The sequence below is a fragment of the Triturus cristatus genome, chromosome 3_2 (genome assembly GCF_964204655.1).
Source record: "Triturus cristatus chromosome 3_2, aTriCri1.1, whole genome shotgun sequence".
Classification (NCBI taxonomy): domain Eukaryota; kingdom Metazoa; phylum Chordata; class Amphibia; order Caudata; family Salamandridae; genus Triturus; species Triturus cristatus.
Genome location: NC_140584.1, coordinates 687,302,501 through 687,328,934, shown reverse-complemented (window position 1 = coordinate 687,328,934; position 26,434 = coordinate 687,302,501).

The window sequence follows — 26,434 nt, the reverse complement described above, 5'->3', positions numbered from 1 at the left end:
CCTGGTCGCAGAGGGAGGCCGAGAAGGACATTCCACTCCGGTAAGACACACCCGGGTGGGGAGAGCAGTGGTGAGACCATCCAGGTTTAGAGACTTTGAAATGGACTGACCACAAGGTCGGGGACATTGTGTTGTGTGGTGTGAAAAGGGGGAGATATGTAGTGTTGCGGTCTAGTTGACGCGCACACTACGTAAGGACGGCGATGTGCGTAGCGACCATCTTGGACGCTACTGCGCATGCGCGGGGAGTAGCGCGCTGAGAGAGACGGCGTTCGGAGCGTGTTGCCCGGCGCTCTCTCGGGAAGTAGATCCAAAGGTTAATAAAGGCTTCTACCTATCCACAAGTGCCTCCAGCAAGTTCTTGGGGAATAACCAGTAGTAACCAGAGCACCTAGCATCATTACAAAAGTCTCATTTTTTGGCCTTATTTGTGCTTTAAAACTTCCGCTTCATGAAGTTAAACAATTTTTCCCTACTGATGTGTTTCTGTGCAAAGCTGGCTTCTTCACGCATGAATATGCGTTTAAACTGAAGTGCCGACAATTTTCTCAATACAAAATGGCGGCACCTCAGCAGGCTACGTACGTGCCCTTCTGGTAAGGTGTCTCAAGAGAACATACACCGCAGGCCACTCCAGCGCAAAGATAATAATACGTCACAGAACAATGCGCTCTCTTGAACATCTGAGGCGGTGCATCGCGAGCCTCCAACGGTCATCCAGACCAAGGTAACCGTTATTATTATTTACTTTCACACAGATCTTCAAACAGCAAAGTCAAATTTGCACCACATCTGCCACAAACAGTACCTTATTATTTCTTCTTCACACATCAAACCGCAAGACTTTTCCTTTACTTTCCGACATGCAGCACTGTGTTCAGTCTTCAAAAATGCATATTTTCCGTTTTGCTGTGATGGAGGGCCTTTCTTTGTTCATTAAAAATCATCACCACATTTGTTATGACAGGAGAACAAGGTGTGATAAAGATATTTATTAAAGAAATACATATCAAAACAGTCCACACGCAGGTGGAAACTGGACGTGCTGCTCTTAGCACAAATAAAGGTCGGAACCATGACAACATTCCAAAACGTCATAGAAGTACACGATTAAACATTCTATTTAATTGCATCATAAAGCAGGTGACTACCATTTAAACTGTATATATATGAATATCACTTAGAACAACCTACAAGTAAACATGCTTTGACAATGCAAATTATACTATGTCCAACAGCTTGGTTATGTGTAGGTGCCAAGCAGATTATTTCTGGTACTTGTGGATATTGTTGGGGCTCATTTAGGAGTTATTTCCATAAACCTGTCTCAGTCTGCTCCTAAAATACACAGGTGATACACCACCTTCCCAAGACACCTGACTGCTCTGACTCTCAACCACTCTGTGTGCATGTCTGTCGTCTCGTCAGTGCATAGTGGTACAAAGTTACAAATCTGCATTTAGATGGAGATATTAATTTATAAAGTAAAGCCTATAGCAAAAGCCTTAGATGAACTAGGCACACAACAGAGAAAAAATCTTTTTTTGTTCTCCAAATCATTACAGTTGACAATTGGGATACAAATGCAGGCAGCAAGCCTCTGCTGCAGCTTGCATATTCCTTGCATGTTCCATTAATATTATCTAGGTTTTCTGAGATCACACAGTAACAAACTCCCTCTAAAATACCCCTCGGCTGCAGAAGGTGAGCTGTACCTGCAGAAGATGAACCTACCATGCTAGATATTCTAAAAAATTTCAGGAGCTTAAGAAAAGGTATTGCTGGAGCAGAGTTTTCATTTATGAAAATTCAGGGGTTTTTGAAGCTCTAGTATGTCTATGCGTTTTATTAAATATTAATAAATAACAAATTAATTATTTGTCTTGTGCAAGTGTGTATTTTCATTAATCAATTTGTTTGTCTTAACATAAGAGAAAGTTACACAAGGGTTAGCATGTGTGTGCTGTTTTTGTTTTCTAAAAAATAACGTGCAAGTTTTCATGTTTAAACGTTGCTGTGTGCTGTTTATTTTGAGCACAAAACGCTGTCTGAATTAATGCTTTTTTATGTCGCAAAAGCTAGATAAATGCATACACATAAGGGTATTAGTGGGGTTAACACTGTTTAATCATTATGCTGTAGTAACGTTGTTTTTTATTTCCTTTAATTGAGATGGTCTATTGTGGCCTATGGAGGCCTAATCCATGATGGCTAATTTTGAAGCCTGGCCTCGAGTGAATATGTGAAAGACGTGACGAGGGAGACCCCTGCTGGAAATGGTCTTGAGGGTGACTGACCATGGTCCTTCTATGAAACTTTCCATGAGGACGGCAGCAGCTTTGGGTGTTCTCCAAGAAAAGTGAAAGTGTCCTTGGCAATCTCGAAAGACAAAGGAGCCTTAGAGGGAAACTCTGAACTGTGGCTCGATGGCCGAGGAGAAACCGGATTAAATATGATACATGTTTATTTTCTTGGTTCCTGTTCCGTAGTCTTCGCTATGTGTATTTTTCCTGAGCGGAGGTTCATAAATGTTGCAATGTTGCATCCTTTCCTTCTCGCTCTGCTCAGTGATTCAGTGTTTTTTTCAAACTTGATGAGTCTTTCCATTGTAATTTTCATTATAAAAACTGTGAGCTTAGGGAGGGATCTTGCCACCCTTTTGCCACTTGCCATTTTACCTTTGCTGCGTGAGGTTGCGTTGCTGAGGATCGTGCTGAGGACTTCGTCTTGAGAGACTTTACCGAGAGACTTGTCCTGACCCGTTCTGACATTTAGTTAGAATAGGTAACTATGAGAAATGATTTATTCTGATTGATTTAACTTTGACTAATTTTAGATAAAGCAATATAATTTTAAAACATGGTGTTGAATTTTCTTTCTTGTCAATTATTGGGTTTATATTTTTGATCATTATTGTATATGCTGTGTAGATTATGTTATTGATTAGGACAGTCACTAAACCAGATCCGATCGACTTGATATTGATGCAGGGTGTTTAGGTGTTGTTTTCTTTCCACAGGTTTATTGCTGGTAGAGTATTTGAGCGTATGTTAGTGAAATGGGCCCTAGCGTATGATGAATGTATGTGCGTGTAACTGTGTGATTACTCTATCCGTGATAGTGGGCATATTTTAGATACCCTGATCTCTATCAATTTCCTGGTAGCAGAGGATGGTTTAGATGGTTGTCTTGATCTGATAAGATTGCTTGTATATTGGCTTATTGATTATTGATTTTATTTTGTTGATATTGGTATATGTACTAATACTATATGTTAAAGTCGTTATGTTGAGTTATATGTAGTGCTTCTGGAACTTGGAAGCTGTTGTAGCAGTTCCGTAGTAGGGCAGAGGGAAGTATATGCTGCTCTCGGGAAAGACGGGATTGTAAGGAATAACGTGTGACAATTGAAGTTGCGCGTTCACATTGTCTGGGTTCGGAATCAGTGACATCGTCGTATGTTACTATTAGATATATTTCTGGTATGTAAGGAGTGTGTATCGTAGTGAAGGTTATCTTTGAAACTCTGGTCTTAAGTCCCAGGGATCTGTAAGGATTTCCGTTAAAGCTTATCGCGGGAGGAGTAATAGATATTCTCTGAGCTTGTTTGAGGAACTGGGCGAAGTTGCTTAGTTAATGTGTGTTATAATTCTGTAGTAGAGCAGATTGTGCGCTGTTCTCGGGAAACAGGATTCTGTGTGCATGTACTATATTTTTCTTGCATGAATGTGCGTGAATGTATATACATTTATTGATTGTAAGACTCTTTGGATAAGTCCTAGAGGAAACAGTTATGAGATGTATGAAAGTTTGTTGACTCTTGAAAATATACTCTCTTTTACTATTCTGTGGTTAGCGAAGCAGACAATGGAGATGTTTTTATGTTGTAACTAATAGATTTTGTAGAAATCTTGACACGAAGTCTACTGAGAGATTATGTAAAGGAGGGGTAGACGAGTGACAGAAGACAGAGACAAACTGCAGCGACTGTTGAGGTCAGAAAGTCCGCGCTCTGATTGGATAGTGGATCAGAATAGGGTTCGCGCTAGGATTGGTGCGTTAGTGTGAGTCGCGCAGGGATTGGAAGAGCTGTTTAGTGACGTAGACGCTCCAGGATTGGTGCGTTAGCGGGAATCGAGCTTTTCAACCTAACCTCGTATTGTATATTTATAATACGGAGAGAGTAGAGAGTTTTGGAAAGCGCTAAAATGTATTATCAAGAGGAGAAAAAGAAAAAAACGTTCTTTGGGAAAGTTAAAAAGTGGTTTACCAAAGATAAAGAGGTTAAAACGAGAGAGGGTGAGTTGCTACCTCCAGCGAAAACACCTGCATCCTTCATGGTTGCGAAATATGGATTACATACCTGTATATGGTTGCAGAATTGGGTTAGGTATACTAAAGAAGATGGTGTTCTAGCATTTCCAGAACATGGTTCATTTAATTTGGCCGTGTTGAGAAATTTACGGGAAAAGATGGTACGTCTGGACCCGAAGCCGAGACCTACGCAGTTCGAGGCTTTAGTGGAATGGGAAGAGGAAGTTCATGAGCGAGAAAAGCAAAGATCTGGAGGGTATTACAGGAATATGTTTGGGAGGAGACATGATCGTGAAACACATCATGATCGGATGAAAAGATGGCGAGATGTTAATATGTCAGAGGGATTATATCCTATGAGAACAATTGAAGAGGGAGCAGTTGGAGTTAATGAGTATGATGATGAGGTCTTAAATGACATGATTTACAAGAGACCACCTCCATATAGACCAGAACCAGATGAGAGTACACCAGTTGTTTCTCCGATAAGAGATACAGTCTGTATTGTTGAGAAAGGAAAAGTGACACCTGATTCAAGAAGTAATAGTTCTTTCGGGGATAGAGAAAATCGAAGTAGTGAAGAAAATGCCAGAAAATTAGCAAAAACAACAACAGAACTGACTGAGAAAATTAGGGAGTTAACGAAGAATCTGGAAGCTGTTACGGTGCCTGTAACAATAGGTCCAGTTATGCCTGTGTTTGACAAACAGAGAACAGGTGAGAATGGACTAGTGATTCCATATGTTGGGAATAATCTGACAAATTCAGTGGGTCCTTCAGGAGATACAGATAAAAGAGCAGAAAGAAGTGACCTGAGACAAACAAGACATGACACATGTAGTGAACTATTGGATACTAGTGAACCTGGTTGTTCAGGGATGCCAATTTTAGAACCGCAGAAAAGAGTGGTTCCAGTGAGAAAAACTGCTGAAATAACAGTTGATGATTTAAATGATTGGATGAAGGTTCTTCAGAAAAAGGATAAGGATTCACAAGTTATTGATGTGGCTAGGTTACGTATAGAATTAGAAGAGCTTGTGACAGGAACAGTTCCAGTAGAAATACTGAAGAGTCATCATGATGGTGAGCTGTTGTTTATGTGCAAAAGTATTACCTGGAGAGCAAGGAATACACATGACAGGCTAAGAGCAATAGCAAATGAGCAAGGAGTTGATATTGATAAAGTGAAAGCTTTACAGAGAACTTACAGGATGGATTTTACAGAGAAAGACATTGAAAATTTGAATGCTTCTGGTAGAACAGGACAGATTAAAGAAATGGTGGCATTACTGCGAAGATGGGGTGATGTTGAAAAGTGGAAGGATAGGTGGTATAAGAAAAGAGAGGAATCTGTAGATAGAACAACTTATTCAGCATTTCCAGTGAGAGAAAAGGAGAAACCAGTGGATAATTATCCTATGAGAGAAATACCTGGAGGAGGATATGTACATGTTCCATGGACCAGACAGGATATTTTATCATTTACGAATGATTTCCCTCGATTGCGAGATAAGCCCGTCGAGTGGTATAGGCAGGTAGATAGGTTTGTGAAGTTGTCAAAAGTGCTGTGGGTTGACCTGAATAGTCTGTTTGATATAATTGTTCCAGCAGACTTGTGGACTGAGTGTAAAATAGTTGTGAGTTGGCCTACTGAGGAGTATCCAAGAGATCCAAGAACAGGGGCACCAGATCCAGAAGTAATGAGGAAGTATGATCAGGTGATGGTATACCTGAAGAGTAAAGTTCCTCCAAAAGAGACAGACTGGGTTAAGATAGATCGAACACAACAGGAAGCAAAGGAATCAGTTCATGCTTTTTACGAGAGGCTGATACTGGCTTTTAAACAATTCAGTGGAGATGAACACTTGGGTGACAAAGATTTGAGTCACTTTGTATACAGATTTGTATATGGCCTGAGACCTGAAATTGGTGAGAGAATTCGTGAACACACAGTGGATTGGCAGAGTAAAAAAGTGGATGAGATCCTGAGACATGCAAAATACTTCAGTGATGAAATTGAAGCAAAACAAAGAAAGCTGAAAGAGAAAGCAATGTGGGCACAGGTGAAAGTTGCAGAAAGACAGGAAGCACAGTTAGTGGAACAGGCAAATAATCCAGGAAATAATACAGGAAATAGACCCAGATATGCAGGAAAAGGGAAAGGAAGTCTTGAGGAAGCGAAGAAAAAGTTTCCTTGTCACAACTGTGGCCAGCTGGGACATTGGAGATCTGAATGTCCTAATCCACCATTAGTGAGTAATGAGAATAAACCTTTAAATCAACAGGTGCAGAACCAGAATGAAGGGAATAACCAACAGCAACAACAGAAAGTTGTGAGACAGCAGAGTCAAGAGCCAAAACGGCCCTTGCCGCAGAATAGAGGGGTTCAAAAATATAATCAGGACTCAGGATTCTACAATGATGAGCAGGTAAACAAATCAAGACGTTCTAACAAAGTACAGCAGTACTTGTTAAAGAGTGAAGGGAGTGAATCTGAGGGTGATTATTGACGGTGCCGAAGAGAGGAAGAAGAGTGCATACTTGGTGCAACTCTAGAAATAGACCAGGCAGGACCATTTGTGGATGGGAAAATAAATGAGGAGAGTGTTACTTTTTTGGTAGACACAGGTGCGACAAGATCAACTGTCAGGTCAACAGATGTTAGAAATCTTCCTCTCTCGGATGAAGCAATCCAAGTAGTTGGTGTAGCCAATACACAAATCAGAACACGTCTTACTGAACCAGTAAGAGTACAGATAGGGAAATTTTCAGACATGCACAGATTTATTGTCTGTGACACGAGTCCAGTGAACCTGTTAGGTAGGGACTTATAGTGTAAGATGAATTGCACAATTTTTTGTACACCAGATGGAATAGCTTTTGAAACACCAGATGATGATGTTTTCTACCGAATGACTCTAGAAAATAGAGAAAGTGAGTTAATTGGTGCATTTGCTGTGTTTAATCCGGAGGATTTGCCTCAAGAGCTGAGGGAGTTCTGAGAGAATTACTGAGTAGTCCGTGTAATTCACCGATAATGGGACTGAAAAAGCCCAATGGCAAATTTAGGATCGTGCAGGATCTGAGAAAAGTTAATCAAATTGTGGTGGCATGTTGTCCTATTGTGCCAAATCCATCAGTGATTCTGTATCAAATTCCACATGATGCTGAGTGGTATACAGTAATTGATTTGTGTCATGCGTTCTTTTCAATTCCATTGCATCATGACAGCCAGCCGATTTTTGCATTTAGGTTTGGCCAGCGTATCTTAGCATGGTGTCGAATCCCACAGGGGTATACAGAGAGTCCTTCGATATTCAATCAGTTATTGAAGAAATCGTTGGAGAGTTTGATTATGCCCGAAAACTCAGTGTTAGTGCAGTACATTGATGACCTACTGGTGGCATCAAAGACACGTGAAGCTTGTGAAGTGGATACCATAGCTTTGCTGAATCATCTGGCAGATGGAGGGTTAAAGGTATCTCCAGCCAAATTGCAATTTTGCAAGAAAGAAGTTCATTATCTTGGACACAATATTGAAAAAGGTCTGAGAAAAGTGACTACTGACAGGATCAGAATAATCAGAGAAATGAAAGCTCCAAAAACCCAGAGAGAAGTGAGAATGTTCCTGGGTATGGTGGGTTATTGTCGTCAGTGGATAATTAATTTTTCTCTGATAGCAAAGCCACTGATTAAGCTGACGAAAAGTGAAATGACAGATCCATTAGATCTGGATGCAGAACAATTGGCAGCATTTGAAGAGCTCAAAAGTAAAATGTGTGAGGCTCCAGCTTTGGGTATGCCTGATTATGAGAAAGAATTCGAGCTGTACTGCAGTGAGAGAAATGGATGTGCACTTTCAGTGTTAATCCAGAAACATGGACAATTGAGGAGGCCTATTGCGTACTTCTCATCGACACTTGACCCTGTAGCTGTGGGTTTACCAGGTTGTCTGAAATCTGTGGCTGCAACATGCAGGAGTCTGGAACAGAGTGAGGGAATTATAATGGGATATCCTGTAAGGGTATTCGTACCTCACAATGTGGCAATTCTTTTGACAAGAAGCAGAACTCAGTACATGTCACATAGTCGGTTGACTAAATATGAAAAAGTGATTCTGGGTGCATCAAATGTGACTCTTGAGAGATGTGTGAATGTGAATCCAGCGACACTCTTGCCGGATATTGAAAATGTGGGTATAAAAATGGAAGATGATCATGATTGTTTGGATGTGCTTGAATACTGTACAAAACCGAGACCAGACATAAGGGATATTCCCTTACCTGAGAATGACCATGTGCTGTTTGTGGATGGATCATGCTTGAGGAATGATGATGGTGTGCTATGTGCAGCATATTCGGTGTGCAAAGTTTCAGAGGTCATGGAAGCATCACCATTGAAAGGAGTGAAATCTGCGCAAGTTGCTGAATTAATAGCATTGACAAAAGCTTGCGAAATTGGGAAAGATTTGAGGACAACTGTGTTGACTGATAGTCAGTATGGATTTGGAGTGGTGCATGATTTTGGCCAACTTTGGCTACAAAGAGGTTTCTTGACATCGAGTGGAACTCCAATAAAGAATGCTGAAATGATTGGAAAATTGCTTGAGGCGATACAGCTGCCTAAGGAGTTAGCAGTTGTAAAATGTGCTGCCCATGGTCCAGGGGAGGATTTTATAACGATTGGAAACCGTTATGCAAACGATGTTGCGCAGTATTGTGCCAAGACCAATCAGTCTATTAACAGGGAAAGAGAGAGGGAAATGTCTTTTCTTTCTGTGATGTTTACTAATGTCCTAGAGACCTGGGATGAAGTGAAACAGTTACAAGATGAGGCAGGAGATGAAGAGAAACAAGATTGGATTAAGGCAGGATGTGCTCCAAGAGAAACAGACCATGTTTGGGTCTACAGAGATGGCAGACCATTGATGCCTAACTCTATCTTGTCGTCAATGGCAAGGATGTATCATGGCCAGGGACATTTGGGGAGAGACGCGATGGTTAGGTCGTTTAAACAGACCTGGTACAATGCAAAGTTCAGGACAATTGCAGAGAGCATCTGTCAGAGGTGTTTAGTTTGTCAGCAATTTAACACTGGGAAAAAGACAGTGGTGAGTCTGGGGACAATAGGCAGAGAAGGAGGTCCTTTTACAAGAATGCAGATTGATTTCATTGAAATGCCCCAAGTGAACAGACTGAGGTATGTTCTAGTGGTAGTCTGTTTGTTTTCAAGGTGGGTGGAAGCTTACCCGACTAGAAGAAATGATGGATTAACAGTGGCAAAGTTACTGTTGAGGGAGTTGATTCCTAGGTATGGGTTTCCAGTTACAGTTGAGTCTGATAGAGGTAGACACTTTCAGAATGAGCTCATGGGTTTGATTTGTGAAGCATTGAAAATACAGCAGAAGCTACATTGTGCATACCGACCAGAGGCTTCTGGTGTGGTTGAGCAGATTAATGGCACAATCAAGAATAGGATTGGAAAAATGTGTTTAGCCACTGGCATGAAATGGCCAGATGTTTTGCCTCTAGTTCTGATGACAATGAGATCTACTCCAGATAGAACTACTGGTTTGAGCCCGCATGAAATAATCATGGGACGTGCTATGCGCCATGCATTCGTGCCTGTCAATAAGTTGGTGACAATAACTGATGACATGATTTTGGATTACTGTAAAGGCCTGGCTGACGCAGTTCATTCTGTGTTTCACCAGGTTGGAGAAGAAGCTACCACACTTGAGAAGAAGCAAGCCCATGATCTGAGTCCAGGAGATTGGGTGAGGATAAAAGTTCACAGGAGAAGAAATTGCTTGATTCCAAGGTGGGGAAGGCCGAGACAAGTTATTCTGACTACGACGACTGCAGTAAAGTGTGCTGGAGTGAAGCACTGGGTACATGCAAGTCATACTCTGAGAGTTCCAAACCCAAAAGAAGGGACTGGTAAAGAGTATTTTGAAAAGTCAGATTCCAGTGATGATGAAGATACTGATGATACGGAATCAGTGAGAAAAGAAGCAGAGAGAGCTTCAAGAGAATCACTGCGAGTATCAGAGAAAAGATCAGATTCTGTAAAAGAGCCTGTAGTTTCAAACAGCAGTGGAGGAAAAAGAAAAGAAAAAAGAAATCACACAGAAATTACTCCTGAATCAGAAGAGGAGGAGATTGAAGAACCACTTGAGATTATACTTGAAGAAGTAGGGTCAGAAGAAGATAGAGAGGGACAGATTGCGGAAGACCCCCGAGGAGGTGTAGGGAACATTCATGAGGAGCTAGGTGAAGGGACAAGTAGACAGCAAGAAGATTGCGTGTCGGAGACCCGAGGAGGGACAGGAGTAGGGAAGTCTCAAACAGTGGTGAAAAAATCTGTGGAGAAGAAGAAAACTGCTGGAAAACGGAAACAAGAGGCACTTGAAACAGATGATGAGGATGAACAAACAGAGGGTCGAGTTCTGAGAAAGAGAACTTGGATTGGAGAAAGGAATAATAAAGAAACAAAGCCGAAAAAGGTGTTAAGAGGAGATCGTTGGCCTAACAACAGAGTTAAGAGGCTGAGATACAAAGTAATAAGAGCAAATTCATCGAAAGCTGAACAAGTGAATGAAGTTTCAAGTCAAAGTTCAAAAGCTGAAGGAGAAGAATCAAAGGAGTCAAACGAACCAGTGGAAATAAAAAGAGTAAGAAGACCCAACCAAAAGTACAGATCACCGGAATGGTCTTATGTGACACTGTCTGAAGGAGGAGAAGAAGAAACAGTGACTCGAGATAATCCGGAAGTGGTCTTGAGAGAAGTGGTTGAGGAAGATACTGGTGAAATTCTAAAAGTACTCTTGACTGACATTGGAGAAGAGTTGAGTACTGAGGATCTTGACGTTGGAGATCTGATACAATTTGATGTTGAAGAAATTGAAGTGAAGAATGACAAGTATCCAAACTGAGTGAAAGAAGGATTCACTTGGATAAAGTGAACGAAGAGATCATTTGGATAAACTGAAAGCTGAAGAATTGCTGAAGAATCAAACAGTAGTGGAGTAGTAGAGGCTAAACTAAAATGGCTAACATAGAGAATAATAGTAATAGATGTGCCTTCTTTAAGAGGTGGTGTAGAATGTGCTGCTGTTGTACTGGATTATTAATGCTTCTATGGGGTGTTTTAATTTTATTAGTTACTTTTAGAGTAGAATTTGGAATGAATATAGAGAATGTGACAAATGTAGAAAAGAATTCACAAAAAGTAGTTCCAATTAGAAGTAGTAGTTTCATACACAAAGATAGGTCAATTAATAATTTTTCTAGTAATGTTTTTTCTAAACTGTTATATGAATATGTGAAGACAATGGAAGTAAGGGATTGCTACGTCTGTATGCAATTACCTGCATCCGTCTCAGAGGGTGTTACTTATCACCATTTACCAGCTACATATGGTATTTCTTGTAGTATTTTAAGTAGTGTTTTTTATTTGTTAGGGAAAATAGATTATAAGATGTCTAACAGAGATAGTATTTTTGGGCACTTGCCAATGAATGAAGAGCTGAATCCAGCTAAAGAAGCTAACACTTTTGGTGAGATTTTTACTGAAGAAAAAGGATTAACATTAGATTACATTTTTAAAAATAATTTAACTTGCAGTTTGAAAGAAGAGGAGAGAGCTTTCCTGGATATGGTAGAAGAAAGGAGAGTGAACATGCATGAGAAAGGGGGAAAATATAAAGAGAGTGAAACAATTTGGGACATTGAGATGGGAAAAGAGTTGAAGAATGGGGCTAGTCCAACTTTAGCTCTAGATGCGCCACAGAAGGGTAAACTTTGCATTACCAGAAGGAAATCCCAATATGATACATATTTTGTGGGAACTAGTGAGTGCCATGATACATACTTCATTGCGACAGGTTGGGGTTTCAGAGGTGGAGAAGACACGATTTTTTCAGGAGTGTACTATGTTTGTGGGAACAAGGCTTATTACAAGTTGCCTGACCATTGGTATGGCACGTGTTATGTGGGCCTGGTTTTTCCTAAGATTTTTCATACAGATAAAATAAGAGATGTGGAAGATATTAACTTATTAACACGTTTTAAGAGAGAAACTTGGTCTGAAATTGTGGGTGATATTTTTGGGGTCTTGATTCCAGCAGTGGGAATTTCTTTAAATGCTTATGGAATTCGGAAACTGTCCACAGTGGTTGATCGCTTATCGACAAATACCGCAGGAGGGTTTCTTTTGGTGAATACGGAATTAAGTGCCGTACTTGCCATGTCTATGCAAAATCGACTTGCCCTTGATATTCTATTGGCCAAGGAGGGTGGAGTCTGTGGAATATTGAAAGTTCAACATTGTTGCACTTACATTCCTGACGAAAGTAAAGACCTGAAGGTCTATATCAAAAATATTACTGATTTACATGAAGAATTAGTACCACTTGAAGCTGGGAGTTTGTGGACTAAAATAGCTAATAAAATGATAGCTGTTAAGGATTTTATTGCAAAAATAGGTAGTACAATTATAGGTAGAATATTGTTTCCCTTGTCTTGTATAATTGTGGCTTTATTAATAATAAGATTGGTGTGTGTGTGTTGTAAAAACAGGGGAGGGAAAAAGAAATTGAATAAAGAAAAGAAAAATAAGAAGTTGAAAAGAGAACCTCAAGAAATTGAACTAGAAGAATTGAGGGAGAGTGTTTACTTAGAGACAAAGAGAGATGATGAAAGAGTGACTAGTGTTTAATGTTGTGTAAGGGGAAAAGACATTTCTGATTTCTCCTAAAATGGGACTAAATTTTCACTAATTTTTTTTTTGGGTTTAATTGGTGATAAAATCACCAAAGGGGGGATTGCTGGAGCAGAGTTTTCATTTATGAAAATTCAGGGGTTCTTGAAGCTCTAGTATGTCTATGCGTTTTATTAAATATTAATAAATAACAAATTAATTATTTGTCTTGTGCAAGTGTGTATTTTTATTAATCAATTTGTTTGTCTTAACATAAGAGAAAGTTACACAAGGGTTAGCATGTGTGTGCTGTTTTTGTTTTCTAAAAAATAACGTGCAAGTTTTCATGTTTAAACGTTGCTGTGTGCTGTTTATTTTGAGCACAAAACGCTGTCTGAATTAATGCTTTTTTATGTCGCAAAAGCTAGATAAATGCATACACATAAGGGTATTAGTGGGGTTAACACTGTTTAATCATTATGCTGTAGTAACGTTGTTTTTTATTTCCTTTAATTGAGATGGTCTATTGTGGCCTATGGAGGCCTAATCCATGATGGCTAATTTTGAAGCCTGGCCTCGAGTGAATATGTGAAAGACGTGACGAGGGAGACCCCTGCTGGAAATGGTCTTGAGGGTGACTGACCATGGTCCTTCTATGAAACTTTCCATGAGGACGGCAGCAGCTTTGGGTGTTCTCCAAGAAAAGTGAAAGTGTCCTTGGCAATCTCGAAAGACAAAGGAGCCTTAGAGGGAAACTCTGAACTGTGGCTCGATGGCCGAGGAGAAACCGGATTAAATATGATACATGTTTATTTTCTTGGTTCCTGTTCCGTAGTCTTCGCTATGTGTATTTTTCCTGAGCGGAGGTTCATAAATGTTGCAATGTTGCATCCTTTCCTTCTCGCTCTGCTCAGTGATTCAGTGTTTTTTTCAAACTTGATGAGTCTTTCCATTGTAATTTTCATTATAAAAACTGTTAGCTTAGGGAGGGATCTTGCCACCCTTTTGCCACTTGCCATTTTACCTTTGCTGCGTGAGGTTGCGTTGCTGAGGATCGTGCTGAGGACTTCGTCTTGAGAGACTTTACCGAGAGACTTGTCCTGACCCGTTCTGACATTTAGTTAGAATAGGTAACTATGAGAAATGATTTATTCTGATTGATTTAACTTTGACTAATTTTAGATAAAGCAATATAATTTTAAAACATGGTGTTGAATTTTCTTTCTTGTCAATTATTGGGTTTATATTTTTGATCATTATTGTATATGCTGTGTAGATTATGTTATTGATTAGGACAGTCACTAAACCAGATCCGATCGACTTGATATTGATGCAGGGTGTTTAGGTGTTGTTTTCTTTCCACAGGTTTATTGCTGGTAGAGTATTTGAGCGTATGTTAGTGAAATGGGCCCTAGCGTATGATGAATGTATGTGCGTGTAACTGTGTGATTACTCTATCCGTGATAGTGGGCATATTTTAGATACCCTGATCTCTATCAGTATCTAACTGCTCGACCTAAATAGAAATAGGTTTAATGAAGGACCCTGAAACATTTAACTGTTAAAATCATCCTGTCTTTGCCACATGATTTGGAAGGTCACTGTATGGCAGACTCCAGAATTAGTCTGGCAATCAGACGGAATATCATTGGAGCAGCATAATTTAAGCTCCACCGTCCATCATGGCACTTTTCAGTTTTTGGTGGTCTGCCATATATTTTGACCATCAGCGTGTCCACTGAGAGTGCTCCATGTTTTCCTTGACACACATTTCCTATCAGAGCAATAGGCTCTGCTTGCAAGGAGGTGGGTCCAAACTGAACCAGTAACCACAGATGAGGGTGACTACTGCACTCTCCAGTCACATTAGATGGAGACTAGGGTCTGACTGAGACAGTAAATAGGCCAGGGCACCAAAATAAAACTGACCCCTATTAATGCATCAGGTAGCTAAAAAAGTGGCCCACGTCGGCAAATAGGACCCTTGTGAACTTTTGGAGACACTATAGGTATTTTGTAACATATGCATGCATTTGTGTTTGCTACAAGCAATGTTTGTGGTAACATCAGTAATATGAACAGTAAAAACCTGCCCACCTGACCATAAAACAAGCTCATGAACTTCAAAAAAAAGTCACACATACTATCTTATGAGACCAGCCCCTGGGACACAGCATAATTGCCCAATAGGCCAGTCCAATCCTAATGGATACTGATATTCATTCAAACTTAGCCTGATAGTTTAGGAGCACAACCCATTTTTCCTGTACCACTAGTGAGAAAAAAGTCTATAGCTCTTTAACACCTTGCAAATGGGTTCCTTTATGTAACATCTTTATGTGTTGTGTGTTTGGGTCCATGTCTGTTGTTCATGGTAACTGGGTGTTAAATGTCTTTTATTTTCTTTAAAGTTCTTGCATACAGCACACAATGGTGTGCCCCTGTCTGTTATCATGTCCCTGGAACAGCTCCTGGGATGCACCTTAGATACCCTGCTGCAATTTCACATTTTCTGGTGTTTTTATTTTATTATAATTAATTGTAATTATTATACAAAAAAGAAAACATCTACATTAGAGTGAAGATGCAAATTAAAAAACAAATAAAATGGCATAACTGGCCTCAGAGCCCCAAACTTTGGCATACTACAAGTTAAATAAGGTAATGGGTCTATTGTGAAATCTAACATGTAAGAGGCCAGGCGCAGAAGAAGGGGATGAGTAATCTAGGGTAATCACAGGGCAGCAGCTGGAAAACCCAAAGTTTGTCTTTTGGACATAGTGGGAATATCAAAACATGGTGTACTACGGCAGATGGCTCTGGGGATTGGAACCAGTTAGCCCTAAGTCAGCACAATGCCACCAAAAACAGGATGAGTAGCAACCCTGTGCTATTGTGCCTGGCTTAACCTATGATCCAGAATGTCACCACAAAGGAGAATATAGCAAAGAAAAAGTCTCAGACACTTAAAGTGGAAGTGGAATACTCTACTAAAACAGTTTCCATCGATGTAAGGCTGAAAAAGAATGATTACAAGTCAAATAAAGTTCCACAATATTGCCGTGAAATTTCAACTTTTGTGCAGGAAAAGGTCAATTTTTGTGCCGCAAAACTTGCAAATCTATGCCGCAATATCCTGGGGGGTCTGACATGCCTCCGTCCTGCCATTGCAGATCCTGAGTGTGCAGTTTTAACATGCCATGTCGACCTGACATAAACCTTTTGTCATGCCCACCTTCCTTTTTAATACATATAGGTAACCTCTACGGTAGTCTCTAGACAACCCAGAGGGCAGGATGCAATGTATGTAAAAAGTAGGACATGTACTTTTAAGTTTCACATGTCTTGGTAATGAAAAACTCTTAAATCCGTGTTTTGTTTCTGCAAGACCCATCTCTCCCATGGGATAACATTGAAGTTGCCTTATTACATTTTATGTGTCATTTACAGATGAGAATAGATGACTGGTTAATGTTTGGTGTCTCTGGAATCGTAATTTAAAATCCTAACTTATGGTGAAGTCGGATTTTAATTTACAATTCTGTATATGGCGCTTTTAGAAAGGTGCCTTTTTTACGCATTAGCCATTTGGTGCCTGCAGCCTGTCTCTGGCCAAATGACCGGGTTTAGTTTATAGTTGAGCATTGTGTATTTCTACTAGACAACCACACACAATGGGTGATTAGGTGTGACTGGATGGGCCATCACTGGCACAAGGGTAGGGAGGAGCTGTGCCCGGTCTTACTTACACCTGACTGTGTCTTGGCTCCACACAAAGGGTTGCATACCCACTGTAATTAGTCTGAAGCCAGGGCAGGCAGGGCATCTGTACACTTCAAAGGTATGGTTCTAGAAGCTTCTCCCAACTTCAAAGGCACAATTGTGTATAGAAGAAGGACCTCAGACACCACCACTTCAGTACACTTCTGGACTTATGGATACTTTGCCAGGAAGAAGGAATTTTGTGCTGCTACAAGGACTGACACTCTTCTGGACTGTTCTAAAGGAACTTCAGCCCTGCTGTGCTGACCTGCTGTCTGCTGCCCTCTTGCATGGGGAAGACTGGATCCTCACTTTCATATTGAACCCAGGACCCCAGAGTAAATCAAAGGGCAAGTCTGACGGCCTCCTGATCTGCGCTTCAACATAATAGGCTCCCCAAAAGGTCCTGAACACGTCTTCAGTGTGTCTTTAAACCCCAAGTGATGCCTCTCAAGTCCTGGACCCTATGTGTGGCTCTAGAGCGCATGAAATCAAGCTTTTGTGCTCTTCATGACCGTGAACGAGCCCGTTGTGACCAGAACCACATCGCCCAATCAAAAAATCAGTGTGAGCTACTACTAGCCCGTCTCTGAGCTCAGCAGTATCGACAGCCCTTGGAGTGCCGTTAACCTGAATCTCCAGCTCGCCCACTCCAAAAATCAGTGTGAGCCACTACTGCCTGTCTCTGTGCTCAGCAGTATCGACAGCCCTTGGAGGGATGCCAACCTGAAGCTCCAGCTCACCAAGCCACGACGCCTGGCTTGCTCTTCAGGACATGCCGACCACTGCCTGCGATACTCTCCTTGCTACCTGGGACCCTCCCCAATGTGGGACTCTTGCAACAAAATTTGAGGAGGTAAAACTTCAGCTGGACTAATCTGGGACTGTATTTGACCTGTGTCCATTGCGGTCGGCCTGAACTTTTGAGTTTGACCCGATCCAGCGCAACCAGCGTCACAGTTGGTGCTTTCTCTTTCTAGGCACTATTTTACAGCTTATTCTTCAAACATTTCTAACTACGGTTATACTGATGGGGGTTTTGTCATTTTGGTCTTGTTTTATTTATTAAATTAAGCTCTATTGTTCTAACCTGGTGTGGGATCTTTTTGTGTGATATTTGCACTGTATTACTGTTTGAAGAATTGCTCAAATACTTTATACATTGCCTCTAGGTTAAGGCTGACTTCTCTTTGTCAATCTACCAGAGGGTTAAGCACAGATTAATTTGGGGTTTGCTTGTGCCTTACCCTTACAAGCATTGAGGTTGTTGCTTGACCAGGGCTCACACCTCAGTCAACCAGTAATCCATTTTCTTACAGACAGAATGTCTGTATTTGCAATTATAGTACAGAAGTTTAGTATGGCGTGTCAGCCTTGATCCAGAGTGGTGCGTCATAAATTACAGTGGCCCACCCGCAAGGGAGTGTTGGGTGCCCCTAACCCTGAAGTGTACTGCCTGGCAAAGTAGCTAAATTGGTTAAAGAGGTGGCTAAGCACCCACCGCAATGCAGAAATGGATGATCAACGAGCTGCATTACCTGGCGGCACAATATCATGGTGGTTGCTGTGCTTACTCACTCCTATCATAAGTGGCATTGCTACATAAGGTTAGTAGGAGGGACTACATAATATTCTCCAGGCATCCCAAAAGATCAAGGAGGAGCAGTAATTCATGCTCCAGGCCTTTTGCCCCTCTCAGCATAAAAGCAGTACTGCCTTGCTCCGTCAGGGGTGGCATACCACTTTTGTGCTGCTCAAAACTGTGTTTTTCATTTATGTCACCCTCAGACAGATAGGTGTCTCTGCATCCAACCCTTTCTTTTTAGTCACTTTCACAATGCCCAGTATTGATGAACAGCGGTGTCAGCAACAAAGCATAGATGAGTAGGTAGTGTCTGGGGCAAGTAAAAGCAATAGGGAAGGTCAAAGGAACAAAGTGCAAAGTGCTGTGTTCACATTCCATCATGCATTGCTCCAGAAACCTTTGCTTCATTTATGTCACCGGTGGTAATCAGATGGACCAGTAGCAAGCCCTGCTCCATCTTGTCTACCTACTCTCAGCAGGACCCAACACAGATAACTGAGGACTTAACCAGTTATCTATGGTGGGTCCCAACATCTCTCGAGGGAGTCTGTAGCAGCTAGCAACAGCCTTCCAATAAGGCAAAGGAATAAAGTGCCAAAAGTGGTGGTAAGAATATCATCAGCAAAATTATTGTCTGGCAGAAATATTGTGCCCAAAATTCTGCATGCAAAAAGAATCTTCAAAATTAGTATAGATTCCTACTATGAATTCCACTGCAACAATGTTTTTCTTAAAGAAAGACACCTATGATGGTCAGATCCCTTCATGCCATTCCAGCAGCTTCATTTTTGTCACACTTAAAGAAATCAGATATCCTGGTAGGAAACCAGAGCCCCTCCTGCTTTCCTGCTCTCACCGACGTCCATTAACAATAAGCGTGGCTCAAGCAGCAATTGCTGTGGCAACTTAAAGCAAGTAGCTGCAATTAGGTGGACCAATGGACAAAGTGTGTTGTCCAGGTTCTTTCAGGCACAGGTACCCAAAAGACCCTTTGGAGCATAGGGTGGGACGCAGACACTTAAGAATTTCTGGATGCCTACTTTTGTGCTCAATGATTTTCTCAAGAAGTTCATGGAAGCCAGCAACCTTATCATTACAACATGTTATGCTGTCACCCCTAGAGAGACAGAAATGCAAGAGGGAGGGCACAGTTGAAGGATCTGGAAACCGCTCAATGGTGGGTGCCACAGTGCACTTCTTCTTAGCCAACTGAGCATAGAAGCCTGAGTTGTCCCTGACTACAGTTACCAAATAGGTCATTTGGCTCAAGGCCGGGAATACACTATTGCTACTACTGTTAGCACGTTTTCAGATGGGCCATAATGGCACTGTCATGAGTAGATACTAGGACCAAAGTTGAATTTAAGACTTTTAAGTCTCTAAGACCAAGAGCGTTGAATTAGGCTCCACTGACATCTCGAGCTAGCGCTGGTGTTAGAACAATAGGGCACCGCAAAAAGACCTCATTGCTGGGCGAGTTTGTCAACATACAGTCACCCTGTGGAGTCATCTAGGAAGAAAAAATAACAGTATTAGGATATAGTGGAAATAGTAAATGAACTCACCTACCTCTGTTTGACGAATGAAAGAAATTCCTGATGGAGAATTGCCCTAAAGAGGTCCAAAAATTAGATTTTATAATTATATAAATGGCACTTCACTTTAAAGTTGTAGCTGAAAGGGAATTATATTATATATATATATATATATATATATATATATATATATATATATATATAATGTGAGCAAGCCCAGTGTGGTGGGCGAAACTCGTCATCCTGTCATGCAACAAAAAAAGAAAATCGAATAGGGCACAAATCGTGGAGTCCGTGTCCTGTATTTGAGAGGCAGCACATTGGGAACCAACTTGGACATAGATATATATATAGTCGCCAGTAGATAGTTATAGTTAGGACCGAGTTTCCATAGGGAATCTGAAAATTCTATTTTGAATAACTTTGGTGCCGGTTGACGAATCCTCGCAAATTTTTCAAAACTAATGGGGCGCTCTGTTCAGCTCCTACCCTGAAAGTCTCGGGGAGATTCGTCAAGCGGGGGCCGAGTAAAATGCATTTTTCCATAGGACCTTTAGTCGAAGGTACAGCCCGAACGGCTGAACAGAATTACTTGAAATTTGGCAGAGAGGTAGTCCTCAGGTCAGGGAAGTGCCTTTTGCAGGTCTGGTGTCAATCTGTTCAGTTGTTCCTGAGAAAATAGCATTTAAAAGCATATAAATATCTATAAGCGCGCTCCGTGCGAGCACCCTAACGTGCGCGAGCGTAATTCTGATTGGTGGTTACATGTTAGTCAACGTTCGAATTGGTCGAAATCAGGAAGTGTCGGCCGCCATTTTGTTTGTTTTCAGTGCGAGAGTGAAAAAGGAAGGTGGCGAACGTGAAAAGGGGGCAGGGTAGAGAGTTCCTGACCCCCTAGCCTTTGTCAGGGGGTCCCTAAAGGACCCCGAAGGCAGAAATTATTATTATTATTTATTTTTTTAAATCGCTGGGGTGCGCGCAACGTGCGCGCACGGTGAAAAACCAAAAAAAATTAAATACAATTTTTAATACGTAGTTTATTGTTAAATAAGTATATATAAAAAATAATAATACATAGATAAATTAGCATTTAAAAAACCGTACAAATTCACTGAAAAGACCATAGGTTTCACACACGTTATAGTTAGGAATTAGCATTTAAAAAACCTTGCAAATTCACTTAAAAAACCATAGGTTTCACACATGTTATAGTTAGGTGGATATTTCACTCGTAAAAAACCAATGAAATTCCCCCGTTATAGTTAGTTCAGATAACTATAACTCGCGCGACCGCCACTCTATCACAAGGATGATGTCATCAGTGATGTCATGAGTGATGCCACTGACCATGTCATGAGTGATGTAATATGTGACGTCATGAGCAGTGGATTGCGGGCGCGCAAGTTATTGTTATCTGAACTAACTATAACGGGGGAATTTCATTGGTTTTTTACGAGTGAAATATCCACCTAACTATAACATGTGTGAAACCTATGGTTTTTTAAGTGAATATATATATATATATATATATATATATATTCCAATCGCAAACGCTCACACGTGTGAAGACGCCACACCCAACGTCAAGTTTTAACCCTTTTTATTCAGTTGGCAGCAGCAAATCTGGAACCAGCTTACACAGTTGAAAAATAACGCCAATATCTGCCAAACGCGTTTCAGAAGAGTTCCTTGTTCACTGGCTTGGCGTATTCTGGAGGCAGGAACAAGGTGCAATGTTCGTTTCTTGATTTCAGGTGTTTCTAATCCCGCCCCACTGGGCGTGTACTTGCTATGCACGGTGGTACTCGTAGTTCGTGTTACGGTGATATTCAGGATCAGGTAGGTGTTCTTGATTCGAAATGCTGTTCCGCTCTGCCTTCCACTCAATAACATCCGTTGGGCCACTGTGTTCTGCGGGGTCAGATGGCTGCTTTATTTGCGCCTCGCTGAATGGGTGCGTTGTTCCTTACGGTGCCTCTCCAACGAAGCACACGGACCTGCACTGCTGCAGGGGGGCATCTTCGTGGCCAGAGCGGGCCACATATATTCCAATCGCAAACGCTCACACGTGTGAAGACGCCACACCCAACGTCAAGTTTTAACCCTTTTTATTCAGTTGGCAGCAGCAAATCTGGAACCAGCTTACACAGTTGAAAAATAACGCCAATATCTGCCAAACGCGTTTCAGAAGAGTTCCTTGTTCACTGGCTTGGCGTATTCTGGAGGCAGGAACAAGGTGCAATGTTCGTTTCTTGATTTCAGGTGTTTCTAATCCCGCCCCACTGGGCGTGTACTTGCTATGCACGGTGGTACTCGTAGTTCGTGTTACGGTGATATTCAGGATCAGGTAGGTGTTCTTGATTCGAAATGCTGTTCCGCTCTGCCTTCCACTCAATAACATCCGTTGGGCCACTGTGTTCTGCGGGGTCAGATGGCTGCTTTATTTGCGCCTCGCTGAATGGGTGCGTTGTTCCTTACGGTGCCTCTCCAACGAAGCACACGGACCTGCACTGCTGCAGGGGGGCATCTTCGTGGCCAGAGCGGGCCACATATATTCCAATCGCAAACGCTCACACGTGTGAAGACGCCACACCCAACGTCAAGTTTTAACCCTTTTTATTCAGTTGGCAGCAGCAAATCTGGACCCAGCTTACACAGTTGAAAAATAACGCCAATATCTGCCAAACGCGTTTCAGAAGAGTTCCTTGTTCACTGGCTTGGCGTATTCTGGAGGCAGGAACAAGGTGCAATGTTCGTTTCTTGATTTCAGGTGTTTCTAATCCCGCCCCACTGGGCGTGTACTTGCTATGCACGGTGGTACTCGTAGTTCGTGTTACGGTGATATTCAGGATCAGGTAGGTGTTCTTGATTCGAAATGCTGTTCCGCTCTGCCTTCCACTCAATAACATCCGTTGGGCCACTGTGTTCTGCGGGGTCAGATGGCTGCTTTATTTGCGCCTCGCTGAATGGGTGCGTTGTTCCTTACGGTGCCTCTCCAACGAAGCACACGGACCTGCACTGCTGCAGGGGGGCATCTTCGTGGCCAGAGCGGGCCACATATATTCCAATCGCAAACGCTCACACGTGTGAAGACGCCACACCCAACGTCAAGTTTTAACCCTTTTTATTCAGTTGGCAGCAGCAAATCTGGAACCAGCTTACACAGTTGAAAAATAACGCCAATATCTGCCAAACGCGTTTCAGAAGAGTTCCTTGTTCACTGGCTTGGCGTATTCTGGAGGCAGGAACAAGGTGCAATGTTCGTTTCTTGATTTCAGGTGTTTCTAATCCCGCCCCACTGGGCGTGTACTTGCTATGCACGGTGGTACTCGTAGTTCGTGTTACGGTGATATTCAGGATCAGGTAGGTGTTCTTGATTCGAAATGCTGTTCCGCTCTGCCTTCCACTCAATAACATCCGTTGGGCCACTGTGTTCTGCGGGGTCAGATGGCTGCTTTATTTGCGCCTCGCTGAATGGGTGCGTTGTTCCTTACGGTGCCTCTCCAACGAAGCACACGGACCTGCACTGCTGCAGGGGGGCATCTTCGTGGCCAGAGCGGGCCACATATATTCCAATCGCAAACGCTCACACGTGTGAAGACGCCACACCCAACGTCAAGTTTTAACCCTTTTTATTCAGTTGGCAGCAGCAAATCTGGAACCAGCTTACACAGTTGAAAAATAACGCCAATATCTGCCAAACGCGTTTCAGAAGAGTTCCTTGTTCACTGGCTTGGCGTATTCTGGAGGCAGGAACAAGGTGCAATGTTCGTTTCTTGATTTCAGGTGTTTCTAATCCCGCCCCACTGGGCGTGTACTTGCTATGCACGGTGGTACTCGTAGTTCGTGTTACGGTGATATTCAGGATCAGGTAGGTGTTCTTGATTCGAAATGCTGTTCCGCTCTGCCTTCCACTCAATAACATCCGTTGGGCCACTGTGTTCTGCGGGGTCAGATGGCTGCTTTATTTGCGCCTCGCTGAATGGGTGCGTTGTTCCTTACGGTGCCTCTCCAACGAAGCACACTGACCTGCACTGCTGCAGGGGGGCATCTTCGTGGCCAGAGCGGGCCACATATATTCCAATCGCAAACGCTCACACGTGTGAAGACGCCACACCCAACGTCAAGTTTTAACCCTTTTTATTCAGTTGGCAGCAGCAAATCTGGAACCAGCTTACACAGTTGAAAAATAACGCCAATATCTGCCAAACGCGTTTCAGAAGAGTTCCTTGTTCACTGGCTTGGCGTATTCTGGAGGCAGGAACAAGGTGCAATGTTCGTTTCTTGATTTCAGGTGTTTCTAATCCCGCCCCACTGGGCGTGTACTTGCTATGCACGGTGGTACTCGTAGTTCGTGTTACGGTGATATTCAGGATCAGGTAGGTGTTCTTGATTCGAAATGCTGTTCCGCTCTGCCTTCCACTCAATAACATCCGTTGGGCCACTGTGTTCTGCGGGGTCAGATGGCTGCTTTATTTGCGCCTCGCTGAATGGGTGCGTTGTTCCTTACGGTGCCTCTCCAACGAAGCACACGGACCTGCACTGCTGCAGGGGGGCATCTTCGTGGCCAGAGCGGGCCACATATATTCCAATCGCAAACGCTCACACGTGTGAAGACGCCACACCCAACGTCAAGTTTTAACCCTTTTTATTCAGTTGGCAGCAGCAAATCTGGAACCAGCTTACACAGTTGAAAAATAACGCCAATATCTGCCAAACGCGTTTCAGAAGAGTTCCTTGTTCACTGGCTTGGCGTATTCTGGAGGCAGGAACAAGGTGCAATGTTCGTTTCTTGATTTCAGGTGTTTCTAATCCCGCCCCACTGGGCGTGTACTTGCTATGCACGGTGGTACTCGTAGTTCGTGTTACGGTGATATTCAGGATCAGGTAGGTGTTCTTGATTCGAAATGCTGTTCCGCTCTGCCTTCCACTCAATAACATCCGTTGGGCCACTGTGTTCTGCGGGGTCAGATGGCTGCTTTATTTGCGCCTCGCTGAATGGGTGCGTTGTTCCTTACGGTGCCTCTCCAACGAAGCACACGGACCTGCACTGCTGCAGGGGGGCATCTTCGTGGCCAGAGCGGGCCACATATATTCCAATCGCAAACGCTCACACGTGTGAAGACGCCACACCCAACGTCAAGTTTTAACCCTTTTTATTCAGTTGGCAGCAGCAAATCTGGAACCAGCTTACACAGTTGAAAAATAACGCCAATATCTGCCAAACGCGTTTCAGAAGAGTTCCTTGTTCACTGGCTTGGCGTATTCTGGAGGCAGGAACAAGGTGCAATGTTCGTTTCTTGATTTCAGGTGTTTCTAATCCCGCCCCACTGGGCGTGTACTTGCTATGCACGGTGGTACTCGTAGTTCGTGTTACGGTGATATTCAGGATCAGGTAGGTGTTCTTGATTCGAAATGCTGTTCCGCTCTGCCTTCCACTCAATAACATCCGTTGGGCCACTGTGTTCTGCGGGGTCAGATGGCTGCTTTATTTGCGCCTCGCTGAATGGGTGCGTTGTTCCTTACGGTGCCTCTCCAACGAAGCACACGGACCTGCACTGCTGCAGGGGGGCATCTTCGTGGCCAGAGCGGGCCACATATATTCCAATCGCAAACGCTCACACGTGTGAAGACGCCACACCCAACGTCAAGTTTTAACCCTTTTTATTCAGTTGGCAGCAGCAAATCTGGAACCAGCTTACACAGTTGAAAAATAACGCCAATATCTGCCAAACGCGTTTCAGAAGAGTTCCTTGTTCACTGGCTTGGCGTATTCTGGAGGCAGGAACAAGGTGCAATGTTCGTTTCTTGATTTCAGGTGTTTCTAATCCCGCCCCACTGGGCGTGTACTTGCTATGCACGGTGGTACTCGTAGTTCGTGTTACGGTGATATTCAGGATCAGGTAGGTGTTCTTGATTCGAAATGCTGTTCCGCTCTGCCTTCCACTCAATAACATCCGTTGGGCCACTGTGTTCTGCGGGGTCAGATGGCTGCTTTATTTGCGCCTCGCTGAATGGGTGCGTTGTTCCTTACGGTGCCTCTCCAACGAAGCACACGGACCTGCACTGCTGCAGGGGGGCATCTTCGTGGCCAGAGCGGGCCACATATATTCCAATCGCAAACGCTCACACGTGTGAAGACGCCACACCCAACGTCAAGTTTTAACCCTTTTTATTCAGTTGGCAGCAGCAAATCTGGAACCAGCTTACACAGTTGAAAAATAACGCCAATATCTGCCAAACGCGTTTCAGAAGAGTTCCTTGTTCACTGGCTTGGCGTATTCTGGAGGCAGGAACAAGGTGCAATGTTCGTTTCTTGATTTCAGGTGTTTCTAATCCCGCCCCACTGGGCGTGTACTTGCTATGCACGGTGGTACTCGTAGTTCGTGTTACGGTGATATTCAGGATCAGGTAGGTGTTCTTGATTCGAAATGCTGTTCCGCTCTGCCTTCCACTCAATAACATCCGTTGGGCCACTGTGTTCTGCGGGGTCAGATGGCTGCTTTATTTGCGCCTCGCTGAATGGGTGCGTTGTTCC